This window comes from Hibiscus syriacus, unplaced genomic scaffold (assembly GCF_006381635.1).
Source record: "Hibiscus syriacus cultivar Baekdansim isolate YM2019G1 unplaced genomic scaffold, ASM638163v2 tig00110462_pilon, whole genome shotgun sequence".
NCBI lineage: Eukaryota > Viridiplantae > Streptophyta > Magnoliopsida > Malvales > Malvaceae > Hibiscus > Hibiscus syriacus.
In genome coordinates, this window is record NW_024062747.1 from 862711 (window position 1) to 889134 (window position 26424).

Here is a 26424-nt window from a genome sequence, read left to right on the forward strand (position 1 = left end):
TGCATAGCATATGGACTACTATGAGCCTCAGTAAGGATAGTCTATCTCAACTCAGCATCATCAGGCACACAATACCGACCTTTGAAGCATAGAACTTCATCCCGGTCAAGGGCGTAATCTGAGCTTGTCCCCTGCTCTACTTGCTCAAAGATGGGAAGCAAGGAGCTATCAAAGGGCTGCTTAGCCTTGATCTCATCAACCAAGGTCGGCTTAACTTGCAATTCTGCTAACAAAGTGCCATCATCATATAAATTCATCCTGGCCATTAAAGATCTCAACTCCGATACCGTCTTTCGACTCAAAGCATCCGCTACAATGTTAGCTTTACCAGGGTGATAATCAATCACATAATCATAATCCTTCAGAAGCTCTAGCCAGCGCCGTTGTCTCAAATTAAGCTCCTTCTGGGTCAGGAGATACTTTAAGCTCTTATGATCCGTGAAAATATAACACTTCTCTCCATAAAGATAGTGTCTCCAAATCTTCAAGGCAAAAATCACTGCTGCTAACTCCAAATCGTGAGTAGGATAATTACACTCATGAGGTCGCAGTTGACGGGATGTATAAGCCACCACTTTACCTTCCTGCATTAAAACACAGCCAAGTCCTGAGTGTGAAGCATCACTATACACTGTAAAATCCTTCCCGGACTCTAGTTGAATCAACATCGGTGCTTGAGTCAAAACCGCCTTTAATTTCTCAAAGCTCTCATGTTGTGCCTCGCCCCAGTCAAACGGCACATTCTTCCTTAACAACTTTGTCAAAGGAAAAGCAATGATCGAGAAGCCCTCAACAAAACGTCGATAATAACCAGCCAAGCCCAAGAAACTGTGGATCTCAGATACGTTCTTAGGTCGTTTCCAATTCATAATAGCCTCTATCTTGCTGGGATCGACCTGAACACCTCGCGCAGAAATAATATGCCCCAGAAACGACACTTCTTGAAGCCAAAATTCACACTTGCTTAGTTTGGCATATAGACGATGCTCTCTCAAAGTCCGCAGAACGATCTTCAAATGCTCGTCATGCTCTGTCTCAGTACGAGAATAGATCAGAATATCGTCAATGAAGACCACCACAAATTGATCCAAATATGGTCGGAACACCCGATTCATCAAATCCATGAAAGCTGCAGGAGCGTTCGTCAAACCAAAAGGCATCACTAAGAATTCATAATGACCATATCTAGTGCGAATAGCCGTTTTTGCAATATCTGATCCTTTAACTTTCAATTGATAATACCCCGAACGAAGATCAATCTTAGAGAATACAGTAGCTCCTCGCAATTGATCAAATAAATCATCAATCCTGGGTAGTGGGTATTTATTCTTGACCGTCATCTTGTTCAATTTTTGATAGTCAATACATAATCTTAGCGACTCATCCTTCTTTTTCACGAACAGAACTGGAGCTCCCCATGGTGAAGTACTATGTCGGATAAATCCTTGATCGAATAATTCTTGCAATTGGACTTTCAACTCTTTAAGTTCCCTTGGAGCCATACGATAAGGTGCCATAGAAATAGGTGACGATCCCGGATAAGTCTCAATCTCGAACTCTACCTCTCTATCAGGAGGTAACCCAGGCAACTCCTCCGGAAAAACATCAGGAAACTCGCTAACTGTACGAATCTCCTCGATCGTGGACAATGCACCATTGGTGTTCAAAATACAAGCAATGAAGGTCTCATATCCCTTCCGGATCATACAATCAATTTCCATCGCTGAAACTATATTGGAGAGATAACCACGCCGTTCACCAATTAACACAACAGTCCGACCATCTGAAGTCTTCAGAGTAGCCCGCTTGTATTCGCAATCTAGCTTTACCTTATGTTTATTCAACCAATCCATTCCAAGAATTAGATCGAACTCCTCTAAAGGAAGCTCCATAAGATCAGCGAGAAAAATTTCTCCCTGAACCTCGAGAGGACAACGCCGAAATACTTTATTCACTAATACCGCTTGTCCTACTGGACTTGTAACTGTAACAGTATTTTCAGTGTTCTCGATCGGAATCTGAAGGTTTCGAGATACTGAGCTCGATACATAGGAGTGAGTGGAACCATTGTTCAATAATGCAAAGTATGGGTAGAATAAATAGTAAATGTACCTGCAATAACCTCAGGCTCATCTCTGTCATCACGACGTCTAGTTGCATAAACCAAAGCTGGTTGTCTAGCCTCAGAAGCTGTTGGCCCTCTATTTTGCTGAGGTCGGGCTCTACTGTCTGTCCTGGACGCTGATCCTTGAGTCTTTCCTTGACTACGATCTCTAATTGGGGTCTGTACTGTAGTCTGCAAACGCACAGGAGTTTGGGTAGTGGTCTGCTCAAACGAAACTAACTGAGGACAATCCCTCCGATAATGACCACTAGATCCACACTGATAGCAAAGACCCATCTTCTTACGACACTCTCCTGAGTGTTGTTTACCACAATACTCACAAAGGGGCCCATTATAATACGACGAGGAACCGCCTCGACTGACAGCTAAAGGTGAGGATGCTGCAGGCCTGAAACGTGTATTGCTTCTCTGAGGGGCTGAAGTACGAGTCCTCTTTCCGGACTGTGCTGATGACTCCATCGGACCTGAAAATTTCTTAGATCGATCTTGATCAACACGCTCTCTACCAGAAGCTAAAACCTCCATCTCTTCCGCATCTTTGGCTCTGCCCACCAGCACATCAAATATCTCATCCTGATGGGTTACAACTTGCCTACGCAGCTCGTATATGAGTCCAAGGGCAAATTTACGACATCGATCTCTCTCCGTAGGTACCATACTGAATCCATACTTCAGCAATTTCAGGAACTCGATCTCATATTCAGAAACAGTCATGTCTCCCTGAACCAGGTCTTAAAACTGTTGTCGTCTCTGAGCTAAGTAGCGCTCTCCCAGAAAACGACTCCGAAAGCGATCCTTAAAGAAATTCCAGGTTAAACGATCGGTAGGAACACTACTGGTCACTGACTCCCACCAAGTGTAGGCATTACCATCTAACATTGCTACAGCACCCAGATATCTCTTAGTTGAGTCCAAACCCAACTGATCCATGCGTCTCTCTGTATCCTGGAGCCAATCCTCAGCTTCAGTAGGAGCTCCACCAATCTGTCCCCCAAAAGTTCTAACTCCATTGGAAATCAACGTCTGTGAAATAGGAACCTCAGATACAACACCAGTAGCTCTAACTGCTCCCTGTATTAACTGCAGAAACTGTCTACTAAAATTCTCATCCAATGCAACTCCAGTAGACTCTGACTCAATATCGGTCGCTCCTATGATCGGTGTAGTCATGCCAATACCATCGGTAGGTGGCATATTCGTTGGTGTCGTAGGAGCAGGATCACCTATTGGAGGTGGGGGATCTACTCGTATCTCATCAATCGGATCTGCAAATCTAGCTACTCGACCTCGTCCACGACTAGTTCGACGACCACGTCTAGCACTCATTTTGGTAGATCTCGAGATTACTACAGAAGATAAACTTAAGTTTAGATAAGCACTTGGAGTCTCGAACATAGTTAAAATCTTAATAACTTTGTGACATGGCCTTAGTAACTCGTTTTGTAAAATATTTCAAAACTGTATTTTCAATGTGGACTCATACACAGTCTGAGGGTTAAAAACCAAAAGCTCTGATACCAATAAATGTAACCCCCTAAACCCGGCCTATGCGTTTCGACTAAGTCTAGTGGATCACATTATGATTATTAAAGACATTTTTCGAAACCGTTATTCCATCAATATAAAATCACATTATAAATAACATGAAATTATAAACAAATTATACTATCAAAATCCAACTCGTAAATATAGTACCAATAAATAATAATTTAATTTAAAACACGTCTTCAAATTCAATATCACAATAAACCGAGCAGTATTAGCAAAAGAGTTATCATTATAAAATACGATATTTTAAAATAAGGTCCATGTCACCAAAATAAAGTCAACTTGCCAGATAAAAACATTACAATTTGATTTACTTCAAGAGATATGTTGATCCTCCAAGTGCTCGAACCAAGGTATCTAACCAACAGTATCTGAAAGGGGAAAACATTTTCAAAAGGTGAGCTAGGCTCAGTGTGTCCCAACATTTCCATAAAATCACAATAGGTACAAATCATAGTCCAGTAATCTCACAAATTCGTAAAAGAGATTAACTTTTTGAAAATCATAGTTTAAACCCTTTTCTGGTACACCATCAGTAGTTCCCAAAAGTATTTTCCATATAGCTTACTTTATGCACATAGCAAAAAGAAAGCCGACTTAAGGATAGGCTATGAAGCTTGTATCCTTAAGCCCAAGTCAATAAGTCCATATAGCTTACCCTAAGCACACAGCAAAGGAAAGCCGACCTAATGAAACATCTTGGGGCCCTCAAGAGTCATATTAGGCCCAGTTAGCTTGATCAGAGCTATTCCATCGTATTTCAATTCCAAAATTCAATTGCACCGTGACATAAATTCCATAAATCCAAAAACATGGTAATCATATACCATTTCAAAACAAAAATTAGATAGCATCCATATTCCATAAATTGTCACATTAAATTGGTGCATCCATAAAACAATAGCCAATGAATTCGGTGTACCACATATTAAAACCAATAAAACAGTTCAATAATAAGTAGGGAACACACCTCGACAATAGGTTCAAATAGCAAATTTACTGATTGTTGGTTTCACCACGCTCTGCTACAATTTTCGAACGGGTGAATACTGGCACACGTGGTTTAACTGATCTAGAAGAGCTGGGTAGAGCTGTCGAACGATCCGGAGAGTCTCTTGTACCTTCAAACAATAATAATCTATCAGTCTCAAATCCTATTTAATTGTTCAAAGCTAGTCTTCTTAAGTATATAAGCATTTTTCGAGTTTGACTATCAATTTGGGGTATTTCGAGTCTGAATTTGGCCAAACGGATTGCGGAAACGGAATCAGGACGTCGAAAAATATAAAGTATGACTTTTTGGAAATTCAGATTCTTGGTCAAAGTCAAAGTCAACCACTTTGACCGTCGATTTGGAGACCTTCGGGTTTGAATTTGGCGAAACGGACTGCGGAAATGGATTTGGCACGTCGAAAACTATCAGGATAGGTATACTCGGAAAAGATTTACGGTCGTTTAAGGGTCGGTCAAAGCCATTTTAAGTTTTAGTCAAAGAAAGTCAACGGTCAACGGTCACGGTCAACGGTCACGGTCAACGGTCGGGTCGGGTCAACAGTCGGGTCGGGTCAACAGTCGGGTCGGGTCAACTCGGTTCAGACCGGTCAAACCGGTTCAGACCGATCAAACCGGTTCGAACCGGTTTAAAACTGGTCAAACCGGTTTTCCAGCAGCTCACTCTCCCTGCGGCGGCGCGTGCGGCGCGTGAACAGTGCCACGGTGTCGGAAAATTCCTGGAAAAATTTCTAAAAATTATTTTGAGCGATTTCGAGATACTTACAACGATCGGTTCAAATTTTTGAACGGCGGAGAGCTCGTATTTCAACTCGGCCGAATCTTTGACTGCTCCACCTCCTCACGCGCCGCCGTCGACGGCGAACAAGGTTGACACAGGCGGACTCGCAACGACACAAGGAACACGATGGTGCAGGAGGTGTCGTAAACGGAACAACGATCGGCGGTGAATTTAAGTTTTTCCCGGCGATAGAGCTAAAAAAAACGACGATGCTTTGACTGAAAATTCCCGATGTTTGGCAGCGTTTCACTTCAATTAATTTGAATGGTTTGTTCCTCGCTTGATGATGAACACAACGGTGGTTTCAATTTTACGATTGGACGTCGAACGGCGTCGGAATCGGGCTTGGAAGTAAGGGTACGAGAGAAGGAAAATTGAGCAAATTCTCAATTGTGTTTTCTGATTTACAATCAGAAACCACGCTTAAATTATAAGCATGCCGACACTCCTTGGAGGAATTCAGGGCTTGGTTCCTGAATTTCCTTCAACTTATAAAATGGCCTATAACTTTTCATAAATTTTAGTTCAGTCATTAAATTTCACTAATTTTCACAATTAACGTCCAATTTCAATTAAATATTATTTTGTAAATATTCGGGTTGTTACAGATAAACATACATGTTCAAGAACCCAAGTTTTTCCTCACCATAGACAGGCAAACAAAAAGGTGTTGGGTGGTTTTCTGGCTGAGTTAATGTTTTTGAATGGCAGGGTATATCGGGGACATGAAATTATGACTGACATGAATGCTCGGTTCAAGATTAGTATATCATATTCTCAAGCTTGGAGAGCCAAATGTTATGCCTTGGAATTGTTGAGGGGGTCGCCAGAAGCATCGTTTGCCCAACTGTCGGCTTATTGTCACAATTTAAAGCTGAAAAATCCTGGGTCGGTAACTCATATCAAAACAGATAGAGATGGACGCTTTGAGTTGTTGTTTATCGCCATTGGTGCTACGGTTAGTAAATCAATATAATTTTGTTGACTCATTTTTGTTAGTTACATGCATTTCACATTTAAATGATTATATTTCTTGTGTATATTATTTTGTAGATTCGTTCGTTTATTACTTGCATGCGCCCAGTTATTATAGTTGACGGAGCACATTTGAAAGGTCGATACCTTGGAGTAAACTTATTAGCAGTAGCCATGGATGCTAACAATGGGATATTGCCAATAGCTTACGGGGTTGGCAAATCTGAAACCTCTGATTCATGGACATGGTTTATGGGGCATCTTAGGGATTGCATAGGTCCTATTAGCAATCTGACAATCATATCCGATAGGGCAAACTCAATTGACAACGCTGTTAGAAGGTGTTTCCCAGATGCTTTTCATGGACTTTGTGGTGTTCATTTGTATAGAAATCTAAAATCAAGGTCTGCTGGTATAAAAAAGCACAAATGGACATACTGGAAGGCTGTAAAAGCTTATCGGGAAGTGGATTTCAATAAGCATATAAATTGTTTAAGACGTGTTTTGCCTCAGTGTGCTCAAACACTAGAAGATGTCGGGTTTGAAAGATGGTCAAGAGTACATCAACTTGGAGCAAGATATGGTTTCATGACGTCTAATAGTGCAGAATCAATCAACGCTCTAAGTCGTCATTCCCGGAAATTACCCATTACTATGTTAATGGAGTTTTTTCGAGCCTCTATTCAACAGTGGTACTACAAGAAAAGAAACCATGCAGGTATTATTTCTTTGAATTCGTAACTTATCATATTTATATTTTTACTAAGTATTGTTTATTTAAATTTACAGGAACATTGGAACATCGTGTTACACCATGGACTGAAAAAAAGATAACGAAACGTGTTGTGAAGTCAACGTCATGGAGAGTTGAACCATGTTCAAACACTTTGTTTCAAGTACTGAATAATAACTTAAATGGGCTAGTCGATCTAAATGCAAAGACGTGTAGTTGTATGAAATGGCAAACATCTGGTTATCCGTGTGGCCATGTTATAAAAGTTGCTCTTCATTTAAACCAAGATGATTCAAGCGCATACGCTATGGATTGCTACACTACAGAAGTTTATCGATAGACTTATGCCGAGATTGTCTACCCTATTCCACATCCTTCTGAGTGGGACATACCAGATGACTTACAAACAGTTTTGCCACCAGCCATGGACAGAAGGCTACCTGGCCGACCAAAAAGTCACGATCGTATACCGTCTAAGGGTGAAGAGAAGAAGAGATCGACATGTAGTCGGTGCAAGGAAAGTGGTCATACAAGGTTGACATGTGGATCACCAGTGCCATCAAAATCATCTTTTCCTCTACCAAAATATGGATCCTCATCAAAATCACAATTGGCTTCACCTTTTGGGACTGTTAACTTAGGTGATTTTTAAATGCAAACGTTGTATTATGTGGATTTTATGTGTGAACTTTTAACATTTTCAGTTGAATTAATGACTCAGGCCAACCATTTTGACTTAACCAACTCTTGTTATTCAGTTGTTATCACTATTAGGCATGCATTTGACTATCGCAACACGGAAATTACAATCGCAACGAGAGAATCGCAATGCGAAATGAAAATCCCAACATGAAAATCGCAATGCGGAAATGAAAATCGCAATGCGAAATGAAAATCGCAATGCGAAATGAAAATCGCAATGCGAAATGAAAATCGCAATGCGAAATGAAAATCGCAACGAGAGAATCGCAATGCGAAATTAAAATCGCATTGCGATTCTCCCGTTGCGATTTTCATTTCCGCATTGCGATTTTCATTTCGCATTGCGATTCTCTCGTTGCGATTTTCATTCCGCATTGCGATTTTCATTTCGCATTGCGATTCTCTCGTTGCGATTTTCATTTCGCATTGCGATTTTCATTTCGCATTGCGATAGTCAATTTTGCCTTCAACATAATGCAGATTGAAATCAACAAAATCAACCATTACATTTCAATCAATTAAACAAGCACAAATAAGAATTATATTCGCATCAATTACACAAATCAACTTTTACAAATCATCTTTTACAAATCAATTAAACAATCAAAAAATAAGCAATAATTCTTATTTCCGATCATCTACTATTGAATCAACTTTTACAAATCAATTAAACAATCAAAAAACAATCAATTAAACTATTGAATCAACTTTTGCAGCCATACATCATTTTCACGCAGTTCACTTCTGAGATTAACCTGCAGAAACCAAACATTTGCTCAAACAACACTTTCTACACATCTAAAACCTACAAACAGCAAATTATTGAATTCTAGGTACTTAACCAAACATTTTCAAACCAAAAGTATATAAACTTACCAATTGTTTATGGACATTTTTATAACGCGGATGCAGGTAGGCAGCGTCTCGTATATATCGATTTAGCCATATAATGCCGAAACCACAAGCCTACTGCAGCTCTATCTCTATCGGTGGGAGGTAGATACTTGATGCTTCCCGTCGTCAAACGCTCCAACGCCAAGCATACGAGAGGACCACAATCTCCTCTGGCTCCGCTCGTTTGTTGTGGCGCGGTCTCGTCTCTAAGAACTGTAATATTGAGCTTCTTTGGCTTCTTGTTTCCAGAACGAGTCCAATAATTGATCGCATCCAAGAATTTAGCCAAATGAGAGCTCCATCCCTTAATAACATCTCTTAAATCAGCCAATGATATGTAATTTATCATGCTGTCATACACTATTGTCTTAAGGGATGGGAGCTGAAGCTCGACGAGAATCCAATGTTTACGTTCCAAAACAGGGATAAACACCTGCAATCATAAGTAATAATTCATTCATTTGCGCACTTATTTCATAAAACCTTTAAACTCAATCTAAAATAAATACTAACCTTATCGACCTCCCACCATGCAGGATAAAGTTTAGCTTGTCCATTGCCCAAATCAAATGATTCATCTCGTGCATTCTTCAAGTGAACGGCGTGAAAAGACGTCGGCATAATTGTATATCGTATATTTTTATTTTTCTTAAGTTTTCTTATTATTAGAAGACGTGTCACCCACGCATCGATATGCTGTTTTACAAAAAAAGACATATATTAGTGACTTACATAAATTAAAAAAAAAAATTAATCAAATTGAAATATAAGAAAAATATAAGACTTACCCCCCCATAGAAATAGCCATTGTCTTCGACCCCTAATAATACGCCCCACCAAGACCGATCAAGCAACAAATAGATATCATCGGTGAGCTTGCATATGTCAGTGAAACACCCCTGGCTCTGCTCATGTAGATAAAAATCAACAGCGGTCTTAGCCCAAAGGGTGTTATCCAGAATTGTGTCCGGTAGTTGATCCCTCTCCTCTTCAGATACCGGTATGGTACTGGCCGGTAACTCATACGAGAGCCAACTTGAATCCATCATGTCCGGCACGTCAGAGGGTTTCTCAAGAAGCCTACATATGATGCCATGTGAATCGGGCTCTTGAATGGTGGGAGGGACCTCTTCAATGATGACAGTGGCCTCTTGAACGGTGGGAGGGGACTCTTGAGGAATGATAGGGGGGGCCTCTTCAACGATAGGAGTGGACTCTTGAGGGATGACAGGCGAGTCGGGCTTCTTCTTGCGGTGTCTTCGCACTATTGGGGTGTACGGAGACTTAATAGCACGTGCACGCTGTCTGATGCGTGAACTCCGTCGTGCAAGCATAACCCGACGTAAACCATCCACTCTATCGGGCCGCTAAATAATTAAATACAAAAATCAGTAAATAAACATACATGATATTTAAACAGTGAAAACAAAGACAAATATGTTTCAAACTTGCATTGTATTCACCCAAGTCATTATTCTATCATAGTTCACAAAATGCATCAGATAACAAAGAAAAATATGTTTCAAACTAATACCCTGAAGTTAGTATTTGTCATTGTTTTGTCTATTGGTTGAAGTAATGCAATCCATTCAAGTTTCAATTTGCAGAAGAAGAAATAGTTTACTTTCGCAACACGAAACATAAAATCGCATCGCGAAACCAAAATCGCAACGCGAAATGAAAATCGCAACGACAGAATCGCAATGCGAAATGAAAATCGCAACGAAAGAATCGCAACGCGAAATGAAAATCGCAATGCGATTTTGGTTTCGCGTTGCGATCTTGTCGTTGCGATTTTGGTTTCGCGTTGCGATTCTGTCGTTGCGATTTTCATTTCGCTTTGCGATTTTGGTTTCGCGTTGCGATTTTATGTTTCGTGTTGCGAAAGTAAACTATTTCTTCTTCTGTAAATTGAAACTTGAATGGATTGCATTACTTCAACCAAAAGACAAAACAAAGACAAATACTATTTCACAGTGTTAAAGAATACACAGTTTAGCAGAATTGGCAGCAACCGAACAAATTTACTTTCAACCAAAAGACAAAACAAAGACAATACTATTTCACAGTGTTAAAGAATACACAGTTTAGCAGAATTGGCAGCAACCGAACAAATTTACTTTCAACCAAAAGACAAAACAAAGACAAATACTATTTCACAGTGTTAAAGAATACACAGTTTAGCAGAATTGGCAGCAACCGAACAAATTTACTTTCAACCAAAAGACAAAACAAAGACAAATACTATTTCACAGTGTTAAAGAATACACAGTTTAGCAGAATTGGCAGCAACCGAACAAATTTACTTTCAACCAAAAGACAAAACAAAGACAAATACTATTTCACTGTGTTAAAGAATACACAGTTTAGCAGAATTGGCAGCAACCGAACAAATTTACTTTCAACCAAAAGACAAAACAAAGACAAATACTATTTCACAGTGTTAAAGAATACACAGTTTAGCAGAATTGGCAGCAACCGAAAAATTTACTAAGCAATCTAAGTGAAATGGCTAATCTAAGTGAAATTACGAGTAAATTTATCATTAAGTTAAATATGGAAAATCTTAAACTTACCTCGTTGCGTAGAGTATGAACCTCATTCTGCAACGATACTAACATCTCACGTAGAGCGGCAACCTCACCACGTAAAGTTGACACCTCCACACGCCATGCACCATCGTTATCGCGTAGAGTACCGATCTCCTCACGCAAGGCATTGACCTCATCACGTAACTCCCTTGACTCATCCCGTTGAGGTGGAGGTGGAGAACAGGGAGATAGGAGTCGTGGCATCTTTGCCGGTCGCCTATCATGAGGTGATGGTGGAGAAGAGGCTCGATGATGTGACGGGATAGGTGATGGCTCTCGTTCTAGAGGTGTATAATCGGGTCGATCGGGTGATGGCTCTAGGTGAGGTGATGGCTCTCGAATTGGAGGAAGTGGATGCTGCTCATCATCCGTGCCATCAAAAAAACTCTGACTAGCTTGCCACCAATCAGTGGCAAGCTCTTCCTCCGTGGGTGTCAGTCTTTGTAATGGAATGTTGGCCTCCTAAAATATAAAAACTCAAACAAAGTTAAACGTCTACTATTAATAACTTGTTTATATATTATATGAAAGTATTTGTGTTAACTTACATTATTTATTGTCGCATATGGTATTAAGTCTTCCCAATCCAACAGAGTTTTCCTCTTCCAGGAAATAGCCCTGGGAATATCATTTGACGTTTTTATTGCATATGTACGCATGCTGGGGAAAGCCTCGAATATCCAAATCTACAAACAATATAATAACAAAATTAGTAATTGTTAAATAATTAATTATAATTTTAGAAACATTATATAGAAATTCTTACCTTAAAGGCCCAAACAAAGCCTGACAAAGTGTATTTGGACCCATCGCCCCGCAAACTTTTGCGGTCATCAAAGGCAGACGACAACTTAGTCCAGGTAGCTTTCCATATATACGAACCCCACGGAAACAGATTTCATGCATTCAGGTCCTCTACCAATATTATTAGCTCCCGATGAATATGTTGTCTGGCCTCTCTGCCTAAAAAGCCGGCATACACAAGTAGTAGAAGGCATACTCGGACAACATCGACGTCATCCATCCGAGTGAAACCAGCTTTCTTATTAAACAATTTCTTCAGGTCGTCGACATGTAGGTTCGGCTTCTCCATTGACTCATCCGGAAAAACCCGGGATAACCATGATGGGTGGGCGATATGACGAGTGTACCGGCCTACATCATCGTGTCCGAATCGTAGACCAGTGATTAAGCAGAACTCCTTCCGCCCAAAACAAGTATACGCTGGTGGAAAATGAAACCATATCTCTTCCTCACCACGTTGTATACTGTCGGGTAGATTTGATGTCATGGTCTGAAGCCACAAATGGGTCAAATTAGCATCTCCACCCGGATGCTGTACTCTCAGCCATGGCCCGAAGCAGGTTTCCTCAAACAATTGTCTTTGAGCAGGTGAAAGCTTCGAAGCAATTGTAGTGGCCAGGCTGACTTTATTTCTCAAGGTCAATTGAGCCGAAAAAAATTTCTACAAAAACAATAAACATACCAAGTTAGATATACCAAAAACTACACTGTGAAGATATACCAAAAACAATAAACATAAAAAGTAGTAGTTTATTCTTGAAACTAAAATTTGCAACACTGTTTTGTCTTTTGGTTGAAATGAAAATCGCAACGAGAGAATCGCAACGCGAAATGAAAATCGCAACGAGAGAATCGCAACGCGAAATGAAAATCGCAATGCGATTTTGGTTTCGCGTTGCGATTCTCTCGTTGCGATTTTCATTTCGCGTTGCGATTCTCTCGTTGCGATTGTCATTTCGCGTTGCGATTCTCTCGTTGCGATTTTCATTTATCTCGTTGCGACTCTTCTGCAAATTGAAACTTGAATGGATTGCATTACTTCAACCAAAAGACAGAACAAAGACAAAGACAAATACTAACTTGAAAATCGCAACGAGAGAATAGCAACGCGAAATGAAAATCGCAACGACAGAATCGTAACGCGAAATGAAATCTAAGTGAAATGGTTAATCTATTATTGAAATGACCAGTAAACTTATCATCAGTTTCAATATGAAAAACCTACAATAATGCAAACATTTCAAAATAAAAATAATTAAAAAAACTAACCCTCGGAGGTTGATTTTCCATTTCTGAATATTGTGAGGGATTTCTGACCGTGAATGGTTGTGAGGGATTTCGCCGGAGATGGGGACGGAAATCTTCGGAGATGGGGACGGATTTCTTCGCCGTAGAGAGTGAGAGATAGAGATGGGACTGAGTTGTGATTTTAGGTTTTAGGTTATGAGTTGCGATTACGGGATTTTGTCTTAATATTGGTTTTTGTAATTTGAAAATAAAATACGCGTAGCGATTATAATGGCGCTTTAAATATCGCGTTGCGATTTACGGATACGCGTTGCGATTTTATGTATTATCGTTGCGATTTACGGATACGCGTTGCGATATACGGATACACGTTGCGATTTACGGATACGCGTTGCGATTTATGTGTTCGCGTTGCGATTTTCATATTCGCGTTGCGATTTTGGAAAATCGCAATGCGAATTTGTACTATCGCATTGCGATTTTCAAGAATCGCGTTGCGATTTTGGAAACTGATTTGCGATTCTGGGGATCGCGTTGCGATTTTTATTTCGCGTTGCGATTTTGTTGGTCATTTTGGCAAATCCAAAAAAAGTTGGTTAAAATCGTATATTATAACTTTTTTTTGGTCACTGATTTGGCAGGTTATATACTAAGCAATATCACACAGCCAAACCCACCCTCATGACTACAAAACTACATGGAACAAGAACCACTTCCCCTAGGCTTCCACTAAGCATCGAAGCCAAACAAATACTTTAGCCTATCTCAACACCAAAACCCCCTGAAACCAGCACTTCAACCCACGGCCAAGCTCCACACCTGCACAGAAACTTTTACACATTCTGCAACGATACGGAGCCAAGAACCACAAGCAGGAAAGACTGTTACAAAGGCTACATAGTCAACAAACACCTCCACTGAACTACCAATTAGGAGCAAGAAGGAACTTGAAAAATCAATGCACTCGGAATACTTTCACAGCCACCCACTACACGCACCCAACACATTACACGAATTCAAACCATAACCCTTAAAATATACACACTAAAATCTGCTCCAGCTCTACAAATCTGCAACAACCTTGGAGCAAAGGCATTTGGGCATCTAGCAAAATCAAGAATGGATCGAACATGAGAAGGCCATTTGCATTTAACCCAAAACCCAATCCTAAGATTAGCCAGATCAAATAATTTCCTTTCACAGCAGCTTTTTTTTATTAAACATGATTTCATTTCTATAGAACCAGATGGTCCATAAAATCCCAAAGAAAGCCATATTTCAAATAGGTTTAAAGGCCTTTCTAATCAGCTGACTATCCCAAGCAGATGCCATCTCTCTCTTTCACTCGATTAGATCATATAGAAAATGAATTGAAGTAAAATGTTCAGCGTCCACTTGGTTTTGCAAAGGAAGAAGATTAAAATGATGGGACCAAATTGCAAAACCGACGGGTTTACGGACTACCCATGGATTGTGGGTGGATCGCAATTCCAGTTTTTTTCTTTTTTATCAACAGAAAATAATAAATTGTACTTGTAAAACTTTTTCTATCTATTAAATCTCGGTATAATATTCTACTATTACACAGCTTATTGATCATACTTTGTATAATATTCTAATATTACACAGCTTATTGATCAATATAAAAGGTCATTTAATTCACTATTATTAATTGATAATTGGGACTAAAATAGACCAACTTGATAAAATAAATACTCTGAACATAAATGATTAAAAATTAATTTTTTGAATAACTTTTTTTATAACTGTTTAATAAATTTTAATAAATATTATTTTTTGATTTTATGATTAAAAATAAATGATCAAAATTATAAACATAAAAAATATTTTGCTTTTTTAGTCTAAAGGTAATTAGAATGTAGTATTTGTTCAAAATATTTTTTAGTTATTGACAACGCACACACCTCAGAGACACATCTATTTAAATCTAGAACTTCAAGCGAGAACAACACTTCATTTAATCATTGGTTCCACTCAGTGGTGGATGTAGGTTTCGTACATTAAGCACGTGTCCACCATGAAATATGAGATGTTAGTTATTCATTTTGATTTTGTTGTTGGTGTCAAATTTGAAATTTTATTTGTGTCAATCACATATGAAAAATTTATATTATTAATATATGTGTTCACCCTTAAAAATATTTCTTGATCCATCATCAATGTCACTTGATGAGTTTAAAATTTTAAATTTTTTAAAAATGTATATACACGAAGGACTAAAATACAATCTCAATTATAGTACAAGAACGCCTATTATTCGCTTGTTTAGAATATAATATGCAATAGTAAGATTAAACAATTATAAATCATATAAAATTATAATATATATATATATAATTAATTTAGTTTTACATTAATATAAGTAAATCTGTTATTTTCTCTTTGTTTATCTATATTATGAATAATACTAAAAAAGTTAAAATTCTTAAAAGTAAAAGTAAAAAAATAAATTTTAAAAGTTTGAAGATTAAGAGCACAAAAGATAAAATTAGATATTTTCTCTGTAGACCCATGTAATGGATTTGCTTGCTTGTGCTTGTAATGTTTTGGCAGGTCAAATCAAGAGGACAGCATTATTGGGTGTAGCATGTGTTTCCCGATATAACATCCATGGCCCCTAGTCCGTACGTGGCTATTATGAGGCGCAACTTTTTTTATTTATTTTCTAGGATAAATTACGCAATTAACAATTAGACTTTATTTTCACTTCTATTTTAGCCACTGTACCTTAAGTTTTTTAATTCAATAACTAAATTTTATACCTTAATGTTTTTAGTCACTCTCCCATTTTCTCTGTTATAAATTGATGATGTGACTGATTTTAATATTTTCTTCAGCTACCTAAGATTACATAATATAGATAAACAATGATTCCGATTAAATATGGACAGAGTGGTAAATACTGATCAGTTTGATTATTATAATATTATGTATTTAAATTCAAGTTTTTCCGTACAAAAATATAATGCATAAGTTTTTATCATATCCAGAATTAATTCAATTTAGGTTTTGAATAAATTAAACAAAAAGATTTAAAAATAAATACTGATTGGAATATCAAGGGTACCAAAATATTTTAAGAAAAATACTTTTTTTTATTAAAAGAAATAAATAAATTACTTAGCACTTAATATAAAACGCAACAAGCTCTCAATAGTACATTTAAAATGTTTATCAAATAAATTTATTTACGTAAGATAATAAAATTTTATGTCATATAATATACTAAAAATCCTTACAAAACAACTAACAATTAAAACCTTAAGTTTATTATATACAGACATTTGTAAAGTTGAGTAACAAGGTTTTTCCTTTTATTTTCACTTTAATTGTCGTAGATTTCGTTTATAAAAATAATTGGTCCATATTCATTTTCAAAGAAATAAACTTGCTGAATAAGAATTTTTCTATAAAGCTTTTAATTGTCAAATACCTAATCTTCATTTTCACACGTAAAGTTTCTCGAGAAATAAGATCTCTGATATTGATATTTATCTTTAAAAAATATCTCATTAAAATGCATCAAATATATTCTTATTGAATAAATTTTTTACTTATGTATAGATATATGATTAATTTTCAATTTTCAAACAAATAAAAGGTCTATAAATTAAATTTTGATGTTATTTTTAAAACGCACCATTTAATATAGAACAGTACTCTAGAAAACCACTTCTCAATTTAACAAAATATATTAATAAAATTATTTTTTAAAAAATCTGGATATTATTAGTAACTAGTGTTTTCATTCAATGGACATTGTCTCAATCACTGGTGAATAGTAAAAACAGACACAAAACTCTTTACACTATAATTTCTTTCTTTTTAAATGCATGAAAGATACGTTTCCACAAGAAATAAGTGGTTCTGGTGATCACCAAACATCCAAAAATATCTTTTCCAAATTCGTTGTCGTCCTCAATTCTTTATCTATAAACAATAGAACAATACCCAATTTTGAAAATATAGTAAAGTTTCTAAGTTTGCATGAATGAACTTCAAATCGATTTAAATGGAGAATTTGAATATATATATATATATAATTAAATAAATACATTATTTTTATATAACTACCAGTATTGGTTTAAATTTATTGGTTTAAATTTATTGGTTGACTCATTCAATTCGAACATTACATATGCTCGTTATGAGGACGGTTCTCACAATTCAATTTATTGCATTCATAACATTATTATTCAAACTTTTTTAAATGCATGAAAGATACGTTTCCACTAGAAATAAGTGGCTTTCATTATCACCATACATCCAAAAATATATTTTCCAAATATCTATAAACAATAGTACAATACCCAATTTTGAAAATTTAGTTAAGTTTCAAAGTTTGCATGAATGAACTTCAATTCGGTTTAAATGGATAATTTGAATATATATATATATATATATATATATATATATATATATTATTAAACAAATACATTATTTTTATATTACTACCAATATTCATTTAGATTTATTTGTTGACAAATTCAATTCAAACATTACATATGCTCGTTACAAGGACGGTTCTCACAATTCAATTTATTGCATTCATAACATTATTATTCAAACTTTTATACGTTATTTAAAGGATTTAGAATCTCATATTAACATATCAACTGATGATTAATAATTAAAATATTATTTCTAAAATTAAATAACATTGATAGGTATAATAGAACTTGAAGTAGCCATTTACGAATAAAAATTGATTTAAGTGAAATTTAATGCACTTATTTGAATAAAAATTTGAACAATAACATATAAGGTTGATATCATATATTGACTTCACTCAAACCTAACCCATAACATCTCTTATATTTCTTTTTTCTTTTTTCTTCTGGCGAGATACTCGTTTGATATGGACTGAGTTTATACCAGAAAATAAACATTGTATTACTATTTATTAATTAAAAAGTTTTGTATTTAAAGTTATATAAAAAATTATCACTTAATTTATCTTTATATGGTATACATTTTATAATATAATTTTACATAAAACAATTTACTTCGCTAATAATACGAATACAATAAAATTTAATATTAATAAAATGATATTAAATAAATATTAGATTTAAACTTTCAAGTCGGACTGAAAAAAATATGAGAAATATAAATTAATTTTGGACAGTAAGCCAACCCCATAAAAATATCTAACTTCGAGCTTATGAAAAACTAGCAATGCAGAACCCATCAAACAACCTTTGTTATTAAGGAAAATGTTGTTCCCGCACCATGTACCTAAATCAAACTTAAAAGTCACATTGGGTCGTCACCAGTACTACTACCTTGTATGTTATTTGTCAGTCGAGTAATTTTATGGCCATAATTTAATATCCAAATATCTAAACAAAAGAAAAAGATGTTGTCTAATAGATAAAGTTCAATAAAAGAATAATATTAAATGGATATTAAAACCAAACTTTGAAGTCAAAAGGCTTTTAACCTTGTGGTCGTAAGATCGAGTCTCACGGGGAGCAATTCATAATTCTGCTGGAGGTATTCTACGGAAGCTGCTCTCAACCTGACGTTAGGGGCAACATACTATTCTACCTCCTCTTACCCCATTACATATGGGAATAAAGTCAGCTAATTTTTTAAGTCGAATAGAAGAAAAGAATCTGAATGGAAAAAAAAACAATCAATTCAATCCATGGATAAATTTACTTTTCAGCCAACGAAAGATTTGTACGTTAAATTATATAATTGACCATCACAATATATATATATTTATTTTAGTCACCATATTATTTTATGCATAAATAGTTATTACGATAATATATATATATATATATATATATATATATATATGATATGATAATATCCTATTACACAATATAAAACTCTTTTAGTTTTACACAGATTTAGGATCGTTTGATGAGTGAAAATAGATAATTGAGATTAACAGCAGGAAATGAGAATATATTCACTAGAGGAAAAAAAACAATGAGTCAATCTCAACCACAGTCCTAAATCCGTGTAAAACTAAAGAGTTTTACATTGTATAAGTGGATCCTAACCATATATATATAGTTATCCATTTTATTAATGTTGCTCACCCTAAAGTTTTATATATATCCATCTTGTACGAAAATTTTATAATATTAATATATATGTGTACACCTTAAAAAATATTTATGAATTTGTTATTGACTTACTATTAATTTTAAATGTTGAATTAATGAACTCGTTGAGCAATCTCAATTGTAAAAAAAATATTTTTCTTCCTATAGGTCTTGAGTTCGACCAGTTGCGTCTGCAAAGTGTGTATTCATTGTCAATCAACTAGGAAAACTCTAAACAAATACTACATTGTAATCATCTCAGTCTAATAAAAAATATTGAGTTAATGGAGACAATAATGAGTTATGCCTTGATCATAACCTTACTATTGTTGAGATTTGGAAGGATGCTAGGCAGAGAAGGGACAAGGTAGGTGGCATAGATTAATTTGACATTGGTTTCACATTCCAAAGCAATCGCTTATCTCTTGACAATTTTAAATATATTGCCCACAAAGGATAGGTTGCTTTCCTTTGGTAATGCTGTGGTATTGAGCTTGAGTCCGGAGACCATATTTTCTTCGGCTGCACTTTTTCTAAAACAATTTGGTTGAGTGTGCTGCAGCCTTTCCATTTGCCGTGTAGAGTGGGTTGGAGTTGGGATTTTGCTTGGGTGATTTCTCGTCTTAAGGGTAAGTCCTTGCTTACTATTGTTTTGGGAATTACGTGGAATTCTTTTATTATCATGTGTGGAGGGAGAAGAATTTACAGATCTTCCAACAAAAATCTCTGTAGGAGAAGGCGATTATTCATTGTATTAAGGAAACAATAAGTTATAGAGTGATAGGATTGCCCATAAGTAGAGAGAATCCAGTTAATAGATCTCTTTGTAGAGAGTTGAATCTTGTTTAGGTGTTGTTTTTTGTTTGTGGTATTGGTTGTATGAATTCTTCAAATTTTTTGGGTAAATAAAATTCACATTTATCCAAAAAACTAATGTGTCATGTTACTATTTTTGTTAAGTCAGTGGTTAAAATAAACGATAAATGACTAAAATAGAAAAATATAATACCAGTAACAATTTATGCAAAAAAATATATAATGACTAAAATAGAAGAGAAGTAATAGTCGGCGACCAATGATGTAGTTTAATTTATATTTAATATAACTATCAATATTTGATTCATTTATTAAGTAATTTAGATTAGATATTATTAAGGTCCATCATGAATATGACACTTCTACTCTTATTTATTTCATTCACATTATTACAATAATTTGAATTATTAATTTTATTTAAAAAAAATTTAGTGTTTCATCTTATTAAATTAATAGATAATTTTTTTTTAAATTTAGTTGTATGTTAATTGATTGGACGTAGACTAAAATTAGAATTAAAAATGTAAAACATTAATTATATTTGTTTTATATACAAAAATTCCATGTTAACCACCGAATTGGTTAACATTTCCTTGATAAAAAAGGAGTATCAATAATTATACCCACATAATTGATTTCGGATTTGGTTTGCTATGAATTTTGATTCCTGGCATGCCGAAAGCTGAAGGCAGTATAAGCAAAAACGTCCAAACTATAAACAAGGTCAAATACTAAGAACACACGACTCTGAAACTTGTGATTATTTGATGGATTAAAGGAAAACAGGCATTAGGACAAGCCTCCCCAGCTATGGGCATGACTAAGAAGCCTGAACCCAAGAAAGATGATAAGAAGACCGACCCAATTATGCCCCAGTTACAATGTCTAATAGTGAACTTTAAGAAACTGCTATAGAAAAATGACCCAACTAATCCCCCAACTGTTTTCATAACAGACTTGTAATAAGCTACCTACCTGATAACTTCTTTATCAGTCCTCAACATCTTCTATTTTCTGCTTGTTCAGCTTCTTCACCTGATCCAACTTTAATCCCATGATGAAACAGATCCATAAATATTTTTTAAGATAGATACACATGTATTAATAATATAAAATTTAAACTTCAACCAAGCCACGACGCCAATGGCTGTTTGCTCAGAGAGTGTTCAATGAAAAAGAAATAGATGGTCACTTTGAGAGAAGAGTTTGGGTTTGGGTTTCTCAAACATTCACAGAAGAACAAATCATGAGAAGTATGTTGAGGAATTTGGGTGATGCAAGTGTTGGGGACGATTTTAACTTGCAAAATGCGTGATAAGGTTCGTGGAATGGTCATCAAAATAGCAAAAGATGATGCATTTTGCGCAACAAATAGTACTAATTGCCGCCACCAGGGGATTACCAGCAGCACGAACAGAAAACATATTACTGCTAATCAAAAGCTAAGGGGATAAGGGATTGGTTTCAACAACCAAAACTGGTGAAGTGAACAATATCGAATCAAGCACTGCTAAAAAACTCAGTGAGTTTCGATACTTACGAGTTTTGGATGTTTCGATCTTTGAATTGCCTATCAGTAGCTTGTTATTTCATATTGGTTCACCTCAACATCTAACTTATCTCAGCTTAACCCTTTGATTGAACTCCCAGCTTCCTCGGGAAAACTCGCCAACCTTCAGATTTTGGACTTGAGTTATTGCCAAAATCTGAAAACTTTGCTCCAAAATCTCATTACCTTGAAGAAGCTCAAGGTCTTAGATAGTTAGATGTTAGTAACTGTGATTCACTTGAATGCTTGCCAAAAGGCTTGGGGAGGCTTTCGAACCTCGAAGTACTGTCCTGTTATAGGCCTGCCGGATCTTCGAGCCACGGTTGTCGTATCGGAGAGCTACGAAACGTGACACGATTGAGGATACTTGGATTACATTTAACACATGGTGATGAAGTTAAAGATAACGAGGTTAATGCACTGGTGAACCTACAAGATCTGGAGAATCTGTTGATAACTTGCTTCGATAGCCATGGGAGTGATCTGACCTCGAAACTCGACCAACTCAGTCCTCCACAACAACTCCATGAGTTGTCACTCAAGTTCTATCCAGGAAAGACGAGTCCTGCTTGGCTCAACCCTATATCACTTCCTTTGCTTAAATACCTTTCGATCTCTTCCGGGAATCTTGCGAATATGCATAAAAACTTTTGGGGACACAACAATATTGTTTGGAAGATCGAAGGGTTGATGTTGGAATCACAATCGGATTTGGAATTAGAATGGCCAATGTTGCAAGAAGCGATGAAAAGTTTGACAGTTGCGAGTGTTAGCTGGTGTCCGGAATTAGCGTCTTTCCCAATTGATGATGTTGGCTTCAGAGGTGGAGTATGGATCAAGGATGAGCACAAACATTAGAACTAATGTTAACATTTATGTGTTTAAAACTCAGTCTTTTATTTGACAATAAACATTTAAACATCATTGTAGATGTCGTGCTTAAATCTAGGACGTTTAGAGATAATAAGTATTCTTTAACCACTAACATCGCTTCTAAAAAACTTTAACATGTTTATATATTCATATCATATAATTATATTTAAAGTTATTGGATATAAATTAAAATTTATATTTGATGAATGGAAGTATATGAATGATATGTATCATCTGTAGTAAATTCGACGATGATATGTCATTGTAAATTTTTTAAACAGAATTTATTTAAATTTTTGTAATGATGTACCATACTATTCATAGGGAATCTAATACAAAACTATATATAAAATACAAAGCTTATAATATATCATCGGTACATCAAATACAAAACTTATAATATATTTTGGTATTGAGTTTAGTTTCAATGTTTAATTTGGTAAAAAATTCCTATTAAGTACCTAAACTTAATTTCCTGATTCATTTTAGTACTTAGGCTTTTCTTTTTGGTCCAATTAGGTACCTAATTTTTTTGTTTAATTTGATAATTGTGTTTTTGTCTAATTAATTATTATATTTGAAATAAAAATGTTTTATATAAAATTTCAAAATTATTTGAATTTGTCAAATATTTTCTGGCCTAAATAGGTTTAAATTCAAAAAAATTCAAATTAAATCAAGAAGTCAAATTCAGGTGCCAGTTTGAATAAAAAACCAAGTTTATGTATCTAATTGGACAAAAAGAAACAAGGGTGCCAATTTAAACCGAGAATCCAAAGTGAAGTACCTAATTGGAAAAAAAAAACAGTTAAGGTACCAAACTGAACTTTGAATTCAAGTTGAGGTACTAAAATGTATTTTTTCCCTTCTGGTCCCTTAGCCTGCAAGAACCCTCAAGCCAGTCCATTGTCCTAAAATGGATACATCAAACATTCAAACTATAAGGATCAACTTTGGGCCTTCATGACCCAAGCCGGGCCGAAAGTAAGCCTGTTTTTGAAACCGGTGTGTTTCACGTGAGACCTCTCTCTTCCTTCAAATTTTCAAGATCCCATTTTTCTTTTCATTTTTTTTGAATCTTTAGTGGAACAATTTTTCATAAAAAATCTAGCAGGTAAGGTTATACTTAGGGGTGTTTATTAAGCGATTCGATCGCGAATTGGATAGTGTTCGACTTGTGCTCGTTAAAATTTTTTTATGCTCGACTTGACTCGTTGTTTGTTAAAATTATGTTCAACTCGTGTTCGTTAAAAAAATTTGCTGCTCAACTCGACTCGTTGCTCATTAAGCTTGAATTGTTGCTCGTTAAGCTCATTAAAAATTTACCTTATTTTTTAACTAAAAATAAAATTTATTAATACTATATGAGGATATTAGGGTTGAGTTTTTTATGTATTAAAATAATATTATTAATTAATAATATTTTATTATTTATTAAAAAATATATTAGTTAACTTATTATTTTTATTATTTATTATTTATTAATAAATTAATAATTATTATTTAGATATATTTTTTGAATGAAATAATTTTGAAGTAATTACTAAAAATATATTTCAAAAAATTAACGAGTTGTTCTCCAACTAATCGAGTAGAGTTAGACTTTGGTTGGCTCAACTCGTTAAGGTCTCGTGTCGAGTTCAAGTTCGAGTCAAGACAACTCGAGTCGAGCGTTTACCGAATTTTGACCGAGTTGAGTATTAGCTGCTCAACTCTCTAAGCATCCCTAGTTATACCTGGATCTGCTCGCTTCTATTTAATTTCCATGAAAGCTTCGGTTTTTGCTTTTTTTTTTTGTTTTTTTTTTCTTTCAGAGAAAGAGAAATGGATCCAGATTTAGTTAAATCAACGTTGTCTAATTTAGCATTCGGGAATGTTATGGCAGCAGCTGCTCGTGACTATCAAAAGGGTGTCTTTTTACCTTAGTTTTCTCTTTATTTTGCTTATTTTTTTTATATGTCGACTTGATCCTGCCCATTTGTATCCACCGAGTTTCCATTGAATAGCATGTAATGCTCTGAAAATTTGTTCAGACAGAAGTGGCTTATTGTCGTATTGTCTGTGATATTGCTCCTCCCAAAGGTGATAATTAGTTTCTCAACAATATTGGATACACTATGCTAATTGGATTCTTAGATGCTTGCTTTTGGGGCATATTTTGCTCTTAAGCCACTGAAGTTGCTGTAATTTGTTGGAGAACTTGAAGACAACATTTGCGCTTGAACTTGTAGATAATAGTCATAAATTGATGGTGGTTTTTAAATGGCTAAGGATTTGACTTGCTGTGAAAAATTGATGTCTGGTTATCCAAGTTAGCTGGTAAGAAAATAGGTATGCCGAGTGTTATATGTTTAATGTGTGTGAATTTGTGAATGTGGTGGTCTTATAGGAGCTGCTTGCCCAAGAGAAGGCACAGTCATCAGCTTCGGTCAACGAGGAGGTTGACCTGGATGAGCTGATGGATGTAAGTCTTATGAAGCTTTTTATATTTAATGATTGAACATCTTTCATCCGTTCTACATTATTCTGCTTTTCTGTAGGCTCACGAGCTTCGTGTATACAGGATCCTGAGCTGGAAAAATTGCATGCAGATAGGATTGCTGCTCTCAAGGTTTGAAATTTAATGACAATTCTTAATTCAAAATGACGTGAAATGGTCTATAGATCCGGGCATATTTGTTCTGAAGTCCAAAATGACACTAAGATTTATTTGAATAGAAAGAAGCCGAGAAGCGATGAAGAGGCAAGGGCATGGAGAGTACAGGGAGATTGCTGAAGGAGATTTCTTGGGTGAAGTCACTGGAAGCGAGAAAGTGATTTGCCACTTCTACCATAAGGAATTCTATCGTTGCAAGTAAAGTTTTTTACTTTTCTGTGTCTACCATAACATATAGTTTGGATACACTTACCGTGCATGCTCAATCTTAAATCTGCTAGACTTATTGGGTATTATGCATTGACATCCAGGATAATGGATAAGCAGTTGAAATCCCTTGCAGCAAAACATGTGGATACAAAGTTCATCAAGCTGGATGCTGAGGTGAACATCAACAATCATACAATAATTCTAAAGCTTGATAGAGATTTATCATATTTCATTCCGGTTGTGGAATTGCTTTAATTGCGAACGTAAGATTCTGTGTGTTTTTTGGCAGAATGCTCCTTTCTTTGTTACCAAACTTGCAGTCAAAACTTTGCCTTGTGTTATAATTTTCAGGTCAGCCATATCTTCCCTTGGCACAAATATTGATAAGTTTTGGTATCAAGTGTTGAAGTTAGAATACAATGCTCTCTTTTATCACATCTAAGTTGAATATTTGCAATGTATGGTCAGAAAAGGGGTTGCTGTAGATAGGTTGGTTGGGTTTCAAGATCTTGGGGGGAAAGCTGATTTTGCTACAATGACACTTTGAGGTTTTTCTGATAAAGAAAGGTAAATGACTTTGCCTAGAACAAACATGCAATTTGTAGCATTTAGCGGAGCTGAAAACCATGTACCATTTTACATGTATAATTAGTGAGAAGAAAAATGAAGATGAGGATGATGTCTATGACGAGAGTAGGCGCAGATTGGTGAGATCTTCTGCAAATCATGATTCTCATTCTGACTGAAAAAGAGAAGGACAAGAAAAAGAAATTACTGTCTTCTATCAGGTTCCTTATCTCAAGAAGTTCAGTCTGAATGCCCGAA

At 35.6% G+C, this 26424-nt stretch overlaps 2 pseudogenes; both read left to right on the plus strand.

The window, feature by feature from the left end:
* The first annotated feature begins 21585 nt into the window (after window positions 1-21585).
* LOC120126802 lies at window positions 21586-22740 on the plus strand (annotated as a pseudogene).
* A 1037-nt stretch (window positions 22741-23777) lies between these two features.
* Window positions 23778-26146, plus strand: LOC120126803 (annotated as a pseudogene).
* The last annotated feature ends 278 nt before the right edge of the window (window positions 26147-26424 follow it).